General features: G+C 43.2%; 1 pseudogene; it reads right to left on the reverse strand.

The window, feature by feature from the left end:
• Positions 1-1,805: 1,805 nt before the first annotated feature.
• On the reverse strand, positions 1,806-19,537 carry LOC106569783 (putative phospholipid-transporting ATPase IIB; annotated as a pseudogene).
• Between the last annotated feature and the right edge of the window lie 317 nt (positions 19,538-19,854).

Below are 19,854 nucleotides of genomic sequence, written 5' to 3' on the forward strand. Positions count from 1 at the left end.
AAGAGTAGGGGTGTTAACCCCGCTGTCCTAGTGAAGTTTCCAATCTGATCATAATGTCCACCTCATCATCCCCAGCTTCCAATTGGCTCATTCCTCCCCCTTGTAACTATTACCTGGATTAATAAAATATTCAGTGTCAGGTCTTTGCCACCATCTTGTGGTCAAAAATTATTCTCCCTCTGCATGAATACAAACAATACTGAGGGTTACCAGTATTATAACCAAAGACAACCAAGCTACTGTACTTTCTAAACTCTGATATAACATTTACCACTCAAATCAGAAACAATTTAACCAGAAGAGATTACTGAGCTATAAAACACCTACTTAGTTCCTTGAGCATGCCTTTGGGGAATCCTTTTCAAGCAATCACACCATATGATACTATTATTTGTTAAAATGTTAATTTTTGCATTAATCAATGATAATAACATAAATTGTCATACTTTTAGAAATTGCAGTCTATGACATGGAAAGCAATTCCTCAACAGATTAAACATGCATAACACCATAGAAACAGTATCAACAGAAAACACATTGTCAGACGATTGGGATCAAGTTACCAACTTCTATTAAAGTGACACAGCCATGTCCATTCGTCCTTCATAAATAAACATAACAGCCATGTCTACCTCATGCAGCATTGTCATGTACAGTACGTACGGTTGCCACATTTCTATTCAGATTATTCAGGAATGATTTACCTGAGTTCAACTTACTGTACAGACAAAAACAATCAGGAAAAGAGATGTGTGAGCATGATGATACATTTATTCAATTCTGTTTGGACTAGGAACCTATATCTAAATGCACACACTCACATGGCAAGAATGATACAACGTATTCCTACAAACCGCTGTCAGGTTTCGTCTTTGCATTTCGTCTTTGCATCCATAGGTAGTTTCATCTTAAGCTCAGAAGACATGATCAGAGCTTAATAAAGACAGTGTCATATTAGTAATTGTCAGAGGATGCCTACAAACTACAGCCTTAATATTCTGTGGTTGTTTGTGATTGAGAGAGAACAGTATTGTCATTGTAAAACATTGTCAGAAGTGAGTGGTTACAGCAAGGTAGATCCCCTGTGGTCATACTGCTGGCCCAGGACATCTTCCAAATAAGAGACAACACACTAGCTAGTCTAGCTAATCCTCTGATTGACATCCGGATTTATGAGAGACGATATCCAAACGCAACAATCAAAACAATGAGGCACAAAAGCCCTATGGCATAATTCACCGCTCAAGAACAGGATGCACAGAACACAATTGCCTAAATCAAAGTAACTATGGAGTGCTGGTTTCATACTATGAGGTAGTGTATATGATATTCAACTTCTGGAAATGTAAAGGACTTGATGTACAAAGAGAGAACATTGTGAAATGTAGCTAATTTTGGTTCATGTACATATTCCCTAGGTAATTACAATTAAGTGTCAGGGTACAGTAGTAAAATGCTGTACATGTTAAGTTGGTATTTACAGTGCTTAGGAATCACAACACAAAAGTAGAACGTCCAAATTAAACCATCATACTAGTATCTCAACTCAGTAACGTAGAAAGCATAGTCATCGAGTTATAAAAAATGACACTTGAAGCCGATGGTTGGAAGTCCATTAAAACAGACGGCAAATTGACCCAAATGTTCCAGTCCAGTGCATCAAAGGGCAATTTGTTCAGTTTTTACCACTTCCCTCAGTCCCATTTTGGTTTTGTGCTCAGTCTTTTCAAGTATTACCACATTCCAGTGACGAATTCAGAACATTTTCTCTTCATGTTTTTGCTTCTAGTGGTTTCTTGACTTCTTTAGGTTCCCTTTACTGTGGATCAGAAAAAAGCGCTGAAAAGAAGGATTGTAGAGAGACAAAGAAAAATAATTTGAGTAAGTGTGTAAGTAGGAGAGAGCTTAAAATGGCTGAAGACAGCTTAGAGTAGCTGGGTGGTGAGAACTTGCGCTTCAGGTATTTGATGATATAGAGAGGAAGACAGCTGACGACGGTGATCACTGACAACTTCCACAGGAAGGCTGGTGTTGTGATGAAGGCCAGGTCTGGGAGAAAAAACAACACAGGTTAGAAATCTGTCCAGATATCAGCACATTCAATATGTGACAGACACTAACATGTTGATATACATTATTTTGTTATCACTTACACTACCGTTCAAAAGTTTGGGATCACTTAGAAATGTTCTTGTTATTGAAAGAAATTCCCAAAAATGTGTCCATTGAAATAACCTCAAATTGACAGGAAATGCAGTGTAGACATTGTTAATGTTGTAAATGACTGTTGTAGCTGGAAGCGTCTGATTTCTTTATGGAATATCTACATAGGCGTGGCATCTGTACATTATCAGCAACCATCACTCCTGTGTTCCAATGGCATGTTGTGTTAGCTAATCCAAGTTTATCAATTAAGAAGGCTAATTGATCATTAGAAAACCGTTTTGCAATTATGTTAGCACAGCTGAAAACTGTTGTTCAGTATCTGGAGCATCAGCATTTGTGGGTTCGAAAATGGCCAGAAACAATGAACTTTCTTCTGAAACTCATGTCTATTCTTGTTCTGAGAAATGAAGCTATCCATGCGAGAAATTGCCAAGAAACTGAAGATCTCGTACAACGCTGTGACCTACTCCCTTCACAGAACAGAGCAAACTGTCTCTAACCAGAATAGAAAGAGGAGTGGGACGCCCCGGTGCACAACTGTGCAAGAGGACAAGTACATTAGAGTGTCTAGTTTGAGAAACAGACGCCTCACAAGTCCTCAACTGTCAGCTTCATTAAATAGTACCCGCAAAACACCACTCTCAATGTCAACAGTGAAGAGGCGACTCCGGGATGCTGGCCTTCTAGGCAGAGTTGCAAAGAAAAGCCATATCTCAGAATGGCCAATAAAAAGAAAAGATTAAGATGGGTAAAAGAACACAGACACTGGACAGAGGAACTCTGCCTAGAAGGCCAGCATCCCAGAGTCTCCTCTTCACTGTTGATGTTGAGACTGGTGTGCCCTTCAAATTAGCGGACTCAGCTATTTCAGCCGTACCCGTTGCTGACAGGTGTATAAAAGCGAGCACACAGCCATGCAATCTCCATAGACAAACATTGGCAGTAGAACGCAGTGGAAAAGGTACCCAATTGTCATACTTGAGTAAAAGTAAAAATACCTTAATAGAAAATTACTCAAATAAAAGTCACACAGTAAAATACTACTTGAGTAAAAGTCTAAAAGTATTTGGTGTTAAATATACTTAAGTGTCAAAAGTAAGTCATTTCAAATTGCTTATATTAAGCAAACCAGACGGCACAATTTTCTTGTTGTAAATTGTTTACGGCTAGCCAGGGGCACTCCAGTCTCAACACGCAGACATAATTTACAAACTAAGCATTTGTGTTTAGTGAGTCCGCCAGATCAGAGGCAGTAGGGATGACCAGGGATGTTCTCTTGATAAGTGAGTGAATTCGACTATTTTTTACCTTAAAAATGTAACGAGTACTTTGTGTGCCAGGGAAAATGTATGAAGTAAAAAGTACATTATTTTCTTTAGGATGTAGTAAAGTGAAAGTTGTAAAAAATATAAATAGTAAAGTAAAGATACTACTTAATTAGTGGTTTAAAGTATTTTTTACTTAAGTACTTTACACCACTGGTAGAATGGCCTTACTGAAGAGCTCAGCGACGTTCAATGTGGCACCATCATAGGATGCCACATTCCCAACAAGTAGGTTCATAAAATTTCTGCCCCGGTCAACTGTAAGTGCTGTTATTGTGAAGTGGAAACGTCTTGGAGAAACAACAGCCCAGCCGTGAAGTGGTAGGCCACACAAGCTCACAGAACGGGACCACAAAGTGCTGAAGCGCATAAAAATAGTCTCTCCTCGATTGCAACACTCACCACCGAGTTCCAAACTACCTCTGGAAGCAATGTCAGCACAAGAACTGTTCATTGGGAGCTTCGTGAAATGGGTTTCCATGACTGAGCAGCCACACACAAGCCTAAGATCACCATGCGCAATGCCAAGCGTTGGCTGGAGTGGTGTAAAGCTCGCCGCCATTGGACTCTGGAGCAGTGGAAATGTGTTATCTGGAGTGATGAATAACACTTCTCCATCTGGCAGTTCGAAGGACGAATCTGGGTTTGGCGGATGCCAGGAGAACACTACCTGCCAGAATGCATATTGCCAACTGTAAAGTTTGGTGAAGGAGGAATAATAGTCTGGGGCTGTTTTTCCATGGTTCGGGCTAGGCCCATTAGTTCCAGTCAAGGGAAATCTTAACACTACAGCATACAATAACAATCTAGACGATTTTGTGCTTCCAACTTTGTGGCAACAGTTTGGGGAAGGCCCTTTCCTGTTTCAGCATGACAATGCCCCCGTGCACAAAGCGAGGTCAATACAGAAATGGTTTGTTGAAGATCGGTGTGGAAGAACTCGCCTGGCCTGCTCAGAGCCCTGACCTCAACTCCATTAAACACCTTTGGGATCAATTGGAACGCCGACTGCAAGCCAGGCCTAAACGATCAACATCAGTGACGACCTCACTAATGCTCATGTGGCTGAATGGAAGTCTCCACAGCAATGTTCCAACATCTAGTAGAAAGCCTTCCCAGAAGAGTGGAGGCTGTTATAGCAGCAAATGGGGGACCACCTCCATATTAATGCCCATGATTTTGGAATGAGATGTTAGACAAGCAGGTGTCCACATACTTTTGGTCATGTAGTGCATGTGTCACATCAAATAGGGCTGCAAAAAGACATGGTCAGAGTATGGTCACAGAAGGAACATGAACAGGGCTGAGCAGTCACAGCACAGTCAAAAACAGTGATGAGAGGAAAGATTGAAAAGGAGGTGGAACAGGAGATAGGTAGCGTTTCCACAGTGCTGTACAGCTACCCAGAAAAGCTCCAAACAACACCCTGCCTATGCCTGTACCAAGGCCACATACAATGGAAAAAGAGAGGACAAGTAGCAGAGAGAAAGCGAGAGAGAAAGAGACAAGGTGAGTGCCAGCATGAGAGAGAGAGAAAATAACAGGGGGAGAGAGATACAAAAGAGAGCGAGGGAGAGAGACAGAAGACGGCAGACACAAGCAAAGCAAAGCACAGACCTCCAAGGTTTAATTGGGTTAACTCATAAACATAAGTGCAAATTGCATCAAACTAAAACACAAAAGCTGCAGTGTAGTGTAGTGCAAAGGGTGATATTGTTACTACAAGAGTGAAGTGTTTGGAAAACCTGCCTTCAACATAACAAAAAGCAACATAACAAAATGATTATTTCCCCTCAATACTTTTGAGCACAATAGCAAACAGCATAATAAAAAAATAAGGGCTGATAAATAAAGTTGAATTGAGTTGTTTTCCTCTTCAGGTAAAGAATATTTGCTTACCAAAGTACTCGTTGAGGAAGGCGAGCGAGGCTATGTAGCAGCCCAGACTGAGGAACTCTGCTAGCACCATGAGCCAGGTACAGATGTTGAGCGCCACCATGAGCAGCTCGGTGAGGATCAGCGCAGTGAAGGAGATGGCCACCACGTGCACAAACTACGACTCAAACAACAGCAGTGCACCGTACATCAGGATGCCACCTGGGGACGCCTCAAAGAAGTGTTAGTGATGTAGTAGCGGTTGAGTAACTGTTTAATCAGCATAAGAAAGAAACTAGAGAATGGATCAACTAGAATGTATTCTAGTAATCAACTAGAATCAATTTGTTTGTAGTTAATAATGATAAGACCTAAAAATACAATGAATTGGTTTATTCTTTTAGGGGACGAAAAAGGTATATTAGGCCTTCGTTTTGGTTTATGTATTTTAGGTTACTTTGATCCCCAATGGGGAAAGAAGGATACCTAGTCAGTTGTACAACTGAATGCATTCAACTGAAATGTGCCATCTGCATTTAACCCAACCCCTCTGAATCAGAGAGGTGCGGGAGGCTGCCTTAATCGACATCCACGTCATCAGCGCCCAGGGAACAGTAGGTTAACTACCTTGCTCTGGGGCAGAACAACATATGTTTACATTGTCAGCACAGGGATTCGATCCAGCAACCTTTTGGTTACTGGCCTAACGTCCCTACCCGCCCCTTCAATGCTCACTGAAAGTCTGTTATTCAATGCATGTTCATTGACACACCAGACAGAGTCCACCTATTAGGATTACAGTAAGTCTGGAGACACAGGGTTTGACTCAATTATATTATTTATGAGGGTGAACAGGCACAATGCCTCCTAGTGTATCCCGAACCCACCCAGGTAAACCCCTCTGAGTACTGTAGCTTGACACTCATTCACCTATTCTATGGTTGTGCCTATCATTTTGTCATAACGCTCCGCAAATTGAGCTTAATTGCCTATAACTGATCACATAATTGCCTTTTCCATACAGTCTACATACAGTGCATTCCTGAGAGTTAAACTCAATAATAAATTAAAACCGATGATCGTGGCCTGTTTTTCATTGGTATTAGGCCTTTAATTAAAAAACGAAAGCTGTCAGGAAGGTACACTCCAGTAGGAACATAAGCTATTTTTCAACACGCTGCATGGCTTAGTGATTACAGAAATATCAGTTTACAGAAAAGACAAAAAGACTGCATGTAACTGCGGATGACTCTTGGAAACCTAAGCTACTGAGAAACTGGACTGTCTGAGAGTCAGTGGGCAGTGGACTGAAGTTTTGCACATAGTAAACATGATGAAATAGAAGTGTGTTGCCTGGACGAACAGTGAGTAATAAAAAGGTGGTTTAGCCACTATGCTGCGCGTCATTCAGATTGCTTTCAGGAAAGCTGCCATACTGTGCGGATGGATCCTTTGGATATAAGAGTTTGTGCACCTGGCCAACACCTGTTAGATTCCTAATATCCATTATGTTTCCCAGCACCCTTACCTGTGTGTTAGTATTCATCATTAGAACTGTGTTAAAGAAATCTAACTCAGAAAGCTAAAGGAATATCCTGTCAATCCTTTTACCTTGGTAAATACTGATTAACACCCAAATGCCTCTGTGCTTGACAAACTGGCCCAGGGCTGCTGAGCGCTAGTAGCTGTTCCTGCCGTGGACCAAGAGCAACCGACCAATGTGCTTAAACTGAGTGATGGAGAAATCTGCAGCCAGTGATGCCTGCATCTCCTCCTGCATGGGAAGAACATAAGAACATATTCTAGGGAAGGACACACCCCATATCAGACTAAATATGCACCCATAACAGGTTTTGCATTTTTTGTAAAAAAATCATGTTTTTACTATTTCATGTAATAATAAGTGGACAGGGTAAGAGGCGTAATATGGATTATTAACCTTTCCTTCAATACCAATACCACAGTCTGCTGCCTGGGTCATATTGACATCATATTACCTCCATCACATGGGAGAGACAAGAGAGCCACATGTCAGCCACAGGTTCAATAATAACATGTAAAAGAGCAGGATGATGACAAAACATTGTTAATATAGATGCTTATGCTCTTTGATTACCTTCTCATACTGGGTCTAGTTTCTTCATTTTCAAAACAAAGTAGTCAATAGTGAGATACAGGTATATTACTGGTAGGCATTTTCTACAATCTATTTTATAATTTGGCATTCATTGTACACAGATCATTGTAGCAGTTCTGTGTCTCATACAAAGGATAAGAGTGGTTAGTTGTTACAGAACCTGTGCCATAGGTGAGCCCCTTTCCACCTATGGCACAGGGGCTCCCCTATGGAACAGGTTCTGTTGGCTGTGTGCTGCTTGAGCAGGTGGATGATCTGGGCTTTCTGAGTGGGGGAGCAGTGACAGCAGACTACCACTGGACACTGACACGCCAGTTCCACAAACTCATGCTCATAGTCCCGCAGACACACCTGTGGGAAGATAAACATATGGATTTGGAAAATGCAAACACATCCGGACCCACAAGCACATTCACATATTACTTACTGTACCATCTCTTCAGATAAAATGTAGTTTGTTTTGCTTATAAAACCATAACTGATGTGCTTTGTTGCTCTTTTTGTGGTTTTGGACTCAAAAGGTTTTAGTTTTGGAACCAGAAATATTTTGGCTGCATCTACAGTACCATCTTGAGAGGCTTGTGAGAAGTGTGTTCTGTTGTAGTGCCGCCAAGGAGTCTCCAGAGATGACCAGAGCACAGTCGTGTTTCCTTCGGAAGGCATTGAGCTCCAGATGGGCCTCTCCATCGTTGGAGACCTGCTCGAGAGCCCGGCAACACAATTAGTGGAAGGACCGATACAAGACCATTTCCTCATCCCTTTAACCTGTTATGCAAGGGGGCAGTATTTTTACTTCCGGATGAAAAGCGTGCCCAAAGGAAACTGCCTGTTGCTAAGGCCCAGAAGCTAGAATTCACATATAGTAGATTTGGATAGAACACACTCTGAAGTTTCTAAAACTGTTAAAATAATGTCTGTGAGTATAACAGAACTCATATGGCAGGCAAAAACCTGAGAAAAATCCAACCAGGAAGTGGGAAGTCTGATATTTGGAGTTTTTCAAGTGATTGCCTATCCAATATCCAGTGTAAATTGGGTCAAATTGCACTTCCTACGGCTTCCAGGAGATGTCAACAGTCTTTAGAAAGTTGTTTCAGGCTTCTATTGTGAAAGGGGAGAGAATAAGACCACTCACAGTAAGTGCCTCAGCTGAAAGCTATGAGTTGTTTATCGCACGCGGCCGTGCTCACGAGCTCCATTCCCTTTCCTTTCTAATGACAAAGGAATTGTCCGGTTGGAATATTATTAAAGATTTATGATAAAAACATTCTAAAGATTGATTATATACATCGTTTGACATGTCTCTATGAACTTTAATGAACCTTTTTTGACTTTTCGTCTGGATTTAGTGCCCGTGCTTTCTGCATTTGGATTAGTGAACTAAACGCGGAAACAAAAAGGAGGTATTTGGACATAAATGATAGACTTTATCGAACAAAACAAACATTTATTGTGGAACTGGGATTCCTGGGAGTGCATTCCGATGAAGATCATCAAAGGTAAGTGAATATTTATAACGCTATTTCTGACTTTTGTTGACTCCACAACTTGGCGGGTATCTGTATGGTGGCTGAGCACTGTACCCAGATTATCGCATGGTGTCGCATGGTGTGCTTTCGCCGTAAAGCTTTTTTGAAATCTGACACAGCGGTTGCATTAAGGAGAAGTTTATCTCTAATCCTATGTATAACACCTGTGTCACGTCCTGACCATAGGAAGTTGGTATTTTCTATGGTAGTGTGGTCAGGGCGTGACAGGGGGTGTTTATCTGTTTTTTGTATGTCTATGTTCAGTTTCTAGTTTTGTATTTCTATGTTGGTTTTGTTTGGCATGACCTCCAATTAGAGGCAGCCAGTTGTCGTTGTCTCTAATTGGAAGTCATATTTAAATTGATGTTTGTCCCACCTGTCCTTGTGGGTGATTATATTTTGTGAGTGTGTTTGTTCCTCCTGCGTCACGGTTTGTTGTTTTGCACTTAAGTTTTCTTTCTTATTGCATTCAGTTTCACTATCTAATAAAAATGTGGAACGAAACCAACGCTGCATTTTGGTCCGCTCCTTCTAACAGCCGTGACAGAATCACCCACCAACCAAGGACCAAGCAGCGTGGTATGGAGCAGCGGGAGTCGTGGACGTGGGAGGAAATCCTGGATGGCAAAGGACCCCGGAGGCAGGCTGGGGAGTATCGCCGTCCGAAGGAGGAGATTGAGGCAGCAAGAGCGGAGCGGCGACACTTTGAGGCGCGATATCCACCAAGAGGCAAGGACGAGAGGCAGCACCCAAAACATTTTTGGGGGGGCACACGGGCAGATTGGCTAAGGCGATTTTAAGACCTGAGCCAACTCCCCGTGCTTACCGTGGGGAGCGAGTGACCGAGCAAGCACCTTGTTATGCGGTGGTGCGCACTGTGTCGCAAGTGCGCACTCACAGCCCGGTGCGCTCGGTGCAAGCTCCTCACCGTTGCCGTGCTAGAGTTGGCAGTCAGCCAGGTCGAAGTGCGCCGGTTCAGCGTATCTGGTCTCCAGTACGTATCTGGTCTCCAGTGCGTCTCTTCGGTCCAGGTTATCCTGCGCCTGCTCTACGCACGGTATCCCCCTTTCCAGACCTCCGGTGCGCCTCCGGAGCCCAGTACGTCCTGTGCCTCCTCCTCGCACTTGCCCTGAGGTGCGTGTTACTAGTCTGGCACCTCCAATGCCAGCTCCATGCATCAGGCCTTCAGTGCGCCTGCCCAGTCCGGGGTGTCCTGTTCCTGCTCCCCGCACTAGCCCTGAGGTGCGTGTTACTAGTCTGGAGCCTCCTATGCCAGTCCCACGCATCAGGCCTTCAGTGCGCCTGCCCAGTCTGGGGTGTCCTGTTCCTGCTCCCCGCACTCGCCCTGCGGGTTACTATTCCAGCGATGCCCCTCAGCCCGGAGCCTCCAGCGGCGCCCCTCAGCCCGGAGCCTCCAGCGGCGCCCCTCAGCCCGGAGCCTCCAGCGACGCTCATCAGCCCGGAGCCTCCAGCGACGCTCCTCAGCCCAGAGCCTCCAGCGACGCTCATCAGCCCGGAGCCTCCAGCGATGCTCCTCAGCCCGGAGCCTCCAGCGACGCTCATCAACCCGGAGCCTCCAGCGACGCTCCTCAGCCAAGGAGCCTCCAGCGACGCTCATCAGCCCGGAGCCTCCAGCAACACTCATCAGCCCGGAGCCTCCAGCGACGCTCATCAGCCCGGAGCCTCCAGCGACGCTCATCAGCCCGGAGTCTTCAGCGGCGATCAGCAGCCCAGAGCCTTCAGCGGCGGTCCGCAACCCAGAGCCTTCAGCGGTGGTCCGCAACCCAGAGCCTTCAGCGGTGGTCCGCAAACCAGATTCTTTAGCGGTGGTCTGCAGACCAGAGCCTTCAGCGGCGGTCTGCAGCCAAGAGCCTTCAGTGGCGGTCTGCAGCCAAGAGTCTTCAGTGGTGGCTTTTAGCCCAGAGTCTTCAGCGGCGGTTGGCGGTCCGAAGCCTCCGGCGATGATCGATGGTCTGGTTCCTCCGGACATACAGAAGTGGGGGGATCAGCGGGCGGAGGGGGTACTACGCCCGGAACCAGAGCCGCCGCCATAGACATTACTCACCCACCCTACCCTCCCTTTGTGTTTTTATTTTTTTTTAAATTGGGGGGGGTTGTTGTTGTTGTTGTTTTTTTAGATGCGGTCGGAGTCCGCACCTTTGAGGGGGGGGGGTACTGTCACGTTCTGACCATAGGAAGTTGGTATTTTCTATGGTAGTGTGGTCAGGGCGTGACAGGGGGTGTTTATCTGGTTTGCACGTAACGATGGTGACAGGTGTGCGCCATAACGACAAATAACGTGACAAATATAAAATATATTTTGATTTGTTTAACACTTTTTTGGCTACTACATGATTCCATGTGTTATTTCATAGTTTTGATGTGTTCATCATTATTCTGCTATGTAGAAAATAGTAAAAATAAAGAAAAACCCTAGAATGTGTAGGTGTGTCCAAACTTTTGTCTGATACTGTACATAAATACATTATTTGACAAAGCATTGAATTTGGCTTTACTGCTATTAGCCCATAGAAATGCATTGAATAACAGATTCATACATGGATAAACAGAAGACAAAACAATTCATTTTTTACACATATTTAACCATTTCTTTTAGGCACTAAACTACTTACATATATTTCTATTCATATTTTTTTTAAATGGGTACCAGGCACCTTCAGGCGAGTCTTATGATGCTTGTGGGCGTCCTAGAGCAAAACAACCGACATGTTCGTGAGAGACTCACCTTACATAAAGGAGTCATACCACCCTGCATCCCACTGTTGGCTTGTCTCTGAAGCTAAGCAGGGTCAGTCCCTGGATGGGGGACCAGATGCTGCTGGAAGTGGTTTTGGAGGGCCAGTATTTATTAAAATTTTATTGAACCTTTATTTAACTAGGCAAGTCAGTTAAGAACAAATTCTTATTTACATTTTTTTATTTTTTATTTTATTTATTTCACCTTTATTTAACCAGGTAGGCAAGTTGAGAACAAGTTCTCATTTACAATTGCGACCTGGCCAAGATAAAGCAAAGCAGTTCGACTACATACAAAAACACAGAGTTACACATGGAGTAAAACAACATACAATCAATGATGCAGTAGAAAAAAATAAGACTATATACAATGTGAGCAAATGATGTGAGATAAGGGAGGTAAAGGCAAAAAAGGCCATGGTGGCAAAGTAAATAAAGTATAGCAAGTAAAACACTGGAATGGTAGATTTGTAGTTTGAAGAAAGTTCAAAGTTAAAATATAAATAATATGGTGCAAAGGAGCAAAATAAATAAAATAAATAAATACAGTAGGGGAAGAGGTAGTAGTTTGGGCTAAATTATAGATGGGCTATGTACAGGTGCAGTGATCTGGGAGCTGCTCTGATAGCTGGTGCTTAAAGCTAGTGAGGGAGATAAGTGTTTCCAGTTTCAGAGATTTTTGTAGTTCGTTCCAGTCATTGGCAGCAGAGAACTGGAAGGAGAGACGACCAAAGGAGGAGTTGGCTTTAGGGGTGACCAGAGAGATATACCTGCTGGAGCGCGTGCTACAGGTGGGTGCTGCTATGGTGACCAGTGAGCAGAGATAAGGGGGGACTTTACCTAGCAGGGTCTTGTAGATGACCTGGAGCCAATGTGTTTGGCGACGATTATGAAGCGAAGGCCAGCCAACGAGAGCGTACAGGTCGCAATGGTGGGTAGTATATGGGGCTTTGGTGACAAAACGGATGGCACTGTGATAGACTGCATCCAGCTTGTTGAGTAGGGTATTGGAGGCTATTTTGTAAATGACATCGCCAAAGTCGAGGATTGGTAGGATGGTCAGTTTTACGAGGGTATGTTTGGCAGCATGAGTGAAGGATGCTTTGTTGCGAAATAGGAAGCCAATTCTAGATTTAACTTTGGATTGGAGATGATTGATGTGAGTCTGGAAGGAGAGTTTACAGTCTAACCAGACACCTAGGTATTTGTAGTTGTCCACAAATTCTAAGTTAGAACCGTCCAGAGAAGTGATGCTGGACAGGCGGGCTGGTGCAGGCAGCGATCGGTTGAAGAGCATGCATTTAGTTTTACTTGTGTTTAGGAGCAGTTGGAGACCACGGAAGGAGAGTTGAATGGCATTGAAGCTCGTCTGGAGGGTTGTTAACACAGTGTCCAAAGAAGGGCCAGAAGTATACAGAATGGTGTCGTCTGCGTAGAGGTGGATCAGAGATTCACCAGCAGCAAGAGCGACATCATTGATGTATACAGAGAAAAGAGTTGGCCCAAGAATTGAACCCTGTGGTACCCCCATAGAGACTGCCAGAGGTCCGGACAGTACAATGACGGCCTACCCCGGCCAAACCCTAACGACGCTGGGCCAATTGTGCGCCGCCCTATGGAAGGCACTCTTTCCTCTGGTCTAAAACAATATCCCAATGCCCCAGGGCAGTGTTTGGGAACATCTCCCTGTGTTGAGTGCCGTCTTTCGGATGGGACATTAAACGGGTGTCCCGACTCTCTGTAGTCACTAAAGGTCCCATGGCACTTATTGCAAGAGTAAGGGTGTTATTCCTGTGTCCTCGCTAAATTCCCAATCTGGTTCTCATTCCATCATGGCCACCTAATCATCTCCCCTGTAACTATTCTCCAGTTGTTGCTGTAAATGAGAATGTTCAGTCAACTTACCAGGTAAAATAAAAAATATATATATTAGTGTGTAGCCCAAACTGTTCGGATGCAACAGACAGAAGTTGGCAGATCGGCGGTACGACTTCATACGAGTCCCGTGGCGCTTGTGGGTGTCGAAGAGCAAAACCACTGACATGAGTCTCGCCTTTCCATAGTGGGGTCATAATAGTTTATAGGCCAAACCGTTTGGAGGCTACAGACATTTTCGTGAGAAGACCGATTTTCAGGATGTCTCAATGTCTGACAAACACAGCTGTAGCTTTGCCACCTTTCACCTCAGATGCGGTGGATTGGGATGCAGCCCATGCAGATAGCTCTAGCTTAAACAGACAGATGTTTTATTATTATGCTAATTAGATGTACGTGGAACCGCAGAAATCAACTCAAGAGGGTTAATAAGGGACATTATGTTTTGTACTTCAAAGTCTATTTACTGGTCCTCGGATCGGCATTTATTAGCCACCACCAGGGTCCTAAGCCCTTCCCTGGCCATGTTCCCACACTGAGAAAAAAAAAGGGGATTGTTAGGAGAGAGGGACGTAATATGATGAAAATATTAATTACTGAACAATTGTAGGGACACCAACTCAATCTCTATATTCCAGTCAGATATTTTTTATTCAACAAACAATATGTTTTAACAAATGTCATATGACATACAGTAGGTTAAACACACTGTATAGTATAGAATACAGGCATAGATCATTTCATCTAACAGAGTCAGCTGCATCAGAACAGTCAACCAACAACGACAGAAATCATTGGGGAATAAAGCCACCTCGGGGCTAAGTTCAGAGGACACAAAATCCACAGACGGCGGTTTATTTTTAATATGAAACGCCAATGAGCTGAAACTGACACGCTGATTGCTTATTGACATGGTACCCATATAGCACCACTGCTTGGACAGTCTACAGGATATTACAGTCAATGGAACATCATTAACACTATTGTTAGAAATATGACATACTGGATGTGTCCCAAATGGCACCTTATTCCCTATATAGTGAACTAACTTATATTAAACCACAGCCTTGGTAAAAAATAGTACACTAAATAAGGAACAGGGCACAATTTGGGAGGCAGACACTGTAGAGCCTCCTAGAAAAGGAATGTAATTCATGTAGGTCACAAATTACATCGAAAACAGCCTCTGGTCATAAATGACTCAATACTGCCAGTACAATTATGAACATACAGTACTGCACACCCAGTCATGGGTGGGCCTGTTGATCTTGTGATGAATGAATGTCCTGGTTAACAATTGAGGTAATTAGCTTACATGTGTTAGATTCATTTTGTATATATATAATACAGCCTGGATGGAAGCCTTACCTCCTCCTCCAGCCACTCATTGACCTGCACAATACTCGCCATGGCAACATCAGTGCCCTTAATAAAAATGTGATGTCACCTGTGGTCTCCTCCTAGAGCAAAGTATGAAAATAATTATAGATGTATAACCATATAAAAAACATGTCAGTGCCATATCATACTAACAACAGACCTGAATTCAAATACTACTTTAAATCCTTCAAATTAGTTGAATGTTTGTGTTAACCTGCCTAGATGGGGTTTGCACTTTTCTGACTTTTCTATTGGTTCCATTGCAACAAGATGGCTCAATCAAGCACAGCTTAAGTATTTTAAATTATTTCAAATAGTATTTAAACCCAGGTCTGACTAACACACACACATAGTTACCACACATGTAATGGTCACCAGAACTAAGTCCATACCCTGACGATGATGACCATCCTCTTGCTCTCAGAGGTGAAGGTCTGCAGGATGTAGTAGGTTAGGATCTGTCCTGCTGGGGTCTTGAGCAGCAGGGAGTTCAGGTCCCTAGTCACCAGTCAGGCCTACTGTAGTAGTGCGGGTGTGTTCCTGACACAGTAAGGTCAGGAACACACCCGCACTACTACACAGACCCAAGCCCTCTGCTCCTCTCATTAGGGGCTGGCTATGGGTCCACATAGAGGATTCACAGGTCAAGATTAGGAGCTCTGTGTACGCTCACAGGGTCAACTTCCTGATCGCCCTGAATCAAATCAAACACATGAAAGTAACTGGTTCATTGTTAAGTATCATTCACAGCTGAGAGGGAATACAATGAGACACAGAAGGAGCTTGTTAGCCTCATAGTAACAGAAGGACTAACTATAACTCAGTGGCCAATTATTACACAATAGAAGGAGCATAATGGTGAATAATCCTGAAGTCATAGGCTGCTTTAGATTATGACATATGGTAAAGGGACCAACGCCAATATAATATACCTACTGTAATATACCTAAAATAATATACCTACCAATAACATAAATAGACAGTTTCCAAGGGGGAAACTCATGTCAGGAAGTACACTAATGCAATTTGTCAAATGTGTTATGCAGGATCATTACGATGCTAGATAAGCAGAAACATATGCACATTTGATCATTTGTTTGTCCAATAATCTATATAAAATGACTCTAAGTATCACTTGTGGTCAAAAAGCATGGTCAATAATTGAAACAGAAAGGCATGCGCTAAAACTGGCTTCTACTTAAAACTGCAATATGTAATGTTTTGAGTGACCCGTTATGAATCAGTCATTCTCAATGAAAGCAAGTTTAAGAAGTGGTAGATCTGTTCTATGTGCGCTATTTCTATGCTTCCCGATCTTGTTTTTTTTACTTTCGGTTTTGTACACAAGCTTTAAACAGCTGAAAATACAATATTTTTGGTTATTGAAACAATATTTCACAGCAGTTTAGATGGTACATTGATTCTCTGCACTATACATTGCTTGTTTTGAGTCACATAAACTGAAATTAGGCAAACTATTATAATTTTTGCAACCAGGAAATCGAGGAGCGATTTCTGCATATAACTGAACTAACAAGTTCATCATAATGAATGGGGATCTTTGTGGTTGTGTATGTGCTAGCTTGCGTGTCCCTTCCCCCCAATAATAATAGGGCATACACTCAACCGCAGCTTCAAAATGGTGTTGAGTACACTATTGTCATGCAGTACATCACTTTACTGGATATAAGCCAAAATCCTGAATCATCATCCACAAATACTATGTATACAATAGTCTAAGTGCCTTATCTCTGGAGTCTGGACACAGTTCATTCCCAAACAGAGGAGTGTTTTTCTATTTGTCTTTTCCCTCCCACCAAGTGCGCGTTCAACTACACGACTCAATTCTCCACGTCCTCATTTTTTATTTGCTCACTCAAAGGTTGTTATTACTGTATACTCCTGACCTACAAATAAGAACTGATTGCTAATACCCCATCATTTTTTTCTGGTTCCCCTTTGAGGTCCGTGCTAGGCTGGCTATATTTACTTCATACACATCTGTGGACGTGTGGCAAGAACGTGTGTACGTGCGCACACACACAGTCAGGATCTAATCTAGTTTATCAGCTCCATGGGAACTATTTAAAACCATTTCAACTTTGATACAAACGGTATGTGAATCATATGTCACATAAGGAACTTTAGAGACTACCCTTGACTACTGTACGATGTTAGGTTCTTATTTTTCAGAGTAAATAACTCACAGACAAAATAGAAGCTTTAACCAAGTTTAATCATTCCCCAAAGGTTCTGTACAGCTGAAAACAGACAGCTAAACATTTCAGACATCACAGTTCATATGCATCCTACTTAAGACACTCCTCTTCCTTACAGTTTATGGCTCCACAGGAAAGAAGGTAACCAGATAACAACCCTGATTACTCCCTTAAGGGGAACTGACCTCACCCCTCACCTCCTGACCCACAGATATCCATCTGTCTTCCCTATATCAACACATCGCTCTCCTCTCCTCCATCAAACACATTCCAAAGCCTTCTGTTGTTTTACAAACTCTTTCTATTCAAGGCTTAGTCTCTATCATTTATTTAATATCTCAATGTTCAAAGTTTAGTCGATCCCAACAACGACAATGGCAGACTGGTTTAAACTACCCAATCAATCATTTGAATACCATTCCCAACATTCTAGTGATCATGTATATCAAAATGAAATGAACAGCAGCTAAGCATTTCATGATGAAAATGTATCTGTAATAGCTCAATTCTTCCCACTATGTCATTACCAATCAAAACTAGGATTTTAAAAGCACTTGCTAAACATCATTTTCTTAATTGATTTAGGGTGGTCAACAATGAAGAGAACTTGTAGCACTAAATTGTAGGTGTTGAGTACCCCATTATTTACTGCCCGTTCTGATGGGAATATGGCCGCTGTTATTAGAGAATTCCAAGAAAGTCCTAGATGAATATCGAATACACACAGGGAACAAGGAGAGGTTGCTGGATGAGGAGGAGTCTTCGTCATATAACTTTGTCATAAATATTCAATACATATCAAAGGATCGCTAATCCCACTCATATAGTACAGTGTTCAGGGCCATTGGAGTGTTTTTCACCCATGGAACAATGATTTTGTGAAGCCTTGTGGAACTTACCTTGGCTTGCACTAGGCTAGAGCCCAGCCCAGACTAGAAGTCAAAATGGTCCTACTTTAGGATTACACAGACAGGCAGAGGAAGGTAACGCCACGGGACTGCCATTGGGGTCGTTATCAGTGCAGATTCTTCCCACAATTAGAGCTATAAACTCTAAAGGACACACATGCCACTGATTAAAATAACTTAACCTCAGACAACTTTATGACCTCTGAGTTAATGGCCATTCCATGAGGCCCAGGTTATGACAAACTACAAAGGTAATTTAGTGTTGAAGGCGGAAACATCAGAGAAGCCTGGGTCGTATTCAGTAGTCACTAAACTGAATAAAACGGACTGAAACAGGGAGGGACTACCTGAACTTGCAAAATGTTTCGCTACGTTGTCCCCTATGAATACATCTCTGTGGAGTTTAGAGCTGACCTTGTCAGGACTGGAGGCCTGGTAGGTGCGGTTGTTGTCACTGAAGTCCTGGTTGGTCTCGGCGGCAGTGGACTCAATCTCTGGCACAGGACTCATAGACGGGTGTGACGTTGTGGCACAGCGCGACGGCCTTCACTGCCTCGTGGATATGGCTGCTGCCGCTTTTGCGGACCTTGAGGGCTGCAGCTCACTGGGGCTTCCTGGACGGGGTGGAGCTGGTGCTACTTTTGCTGCCGTTGGACTGCTGGGTCTGGGTGCTCGGTGTGGAGAAAAGTAAACCACCTCTATTATTCTGCATACAGGGAGTGGACTATGATGAAATGAAAAACAGATATTCCCTGTAGGGAATGCCACATAGCACTGGACCACATTTAGTTCCCAAACATTCTCGAACATTGTAGATAGAAATGCCATGACTAGAGTTGTCATGATTCCTTGTTCTACGTCGGATGACCAAAATATATTATGTTTAACCAACATGCCCATCCGAACGTTCCAAAATGTTGTGTCCTGCTGACTATGTTTGAAGTAAGACCATTGATACAGTAGACAGGTAATGCAGCGACTTTCATAGGCTGCAATCACCCTGCCAACTCTCACTAGCCTGAGAAAATCCTGACAATGCCATAACTGAGATGCTACAGTATAACACCAGCACTCCGTCTCACTCCCCCACTAAGCAGTGAAGTAGCTACCAGATGATTAAACCCTCACTCTGCTCAGGGCACAATTCACTTGGCACGGTTTTAAACTAAATGACACAGCGGCAGGGAAACGCTGTCTCATCATCTTTGTTGTGTCATATCTGGTTTGGGGGCTTTTACATATTCTCCGCCCTGACAACGCCCATCAATTCAACTCAGTGGAATCTCACGGACAGTCCACTGTGCCAGCTAGGTTTGACAGGGTTGATGTGCTCCACTGGAGTGGGTGATATCGCCTTATTAACCATTGTTGATGCTAGAGAGAGAGAGAGAGAGAGAGAGACTCCTACAAAAATTCAAAGTGACAACCCTTCAGCAAGCCTACAACAGAGCGCTCACTTCACTATGAAAAATGGGAAAGGTAGCCAGTCAAGTTATGAGAGCTCCTTCTATTGCCAGCTGCCCTTAACTTCATGCTTTATCTCACCCTCCTTTCAGACTACCCTTCACTGCTACATTATCTCAATTTCTCTGTTTTAATCCCTTACACCGAGATGGGTAAATGCTTGGTCTCCTTTGAGGGTTAAACCTCTATATTTATATTCATATATGTCTACCTTGAATT

The sequence above is a fragment of the Salmo salar genome, chromosome 14 (assembly GCF_965601325.2).
Source record: "Salmo salar chromosome 14, fSalSal1, whole genome shotgun sequence".
Taxonomy (NCBI): domain Eukaryota; kingdom Metazoa; phylum Chordata; class Actinopteri; order Salmoniformes; family Salmonidae; genus Salmo; species Salmo salar.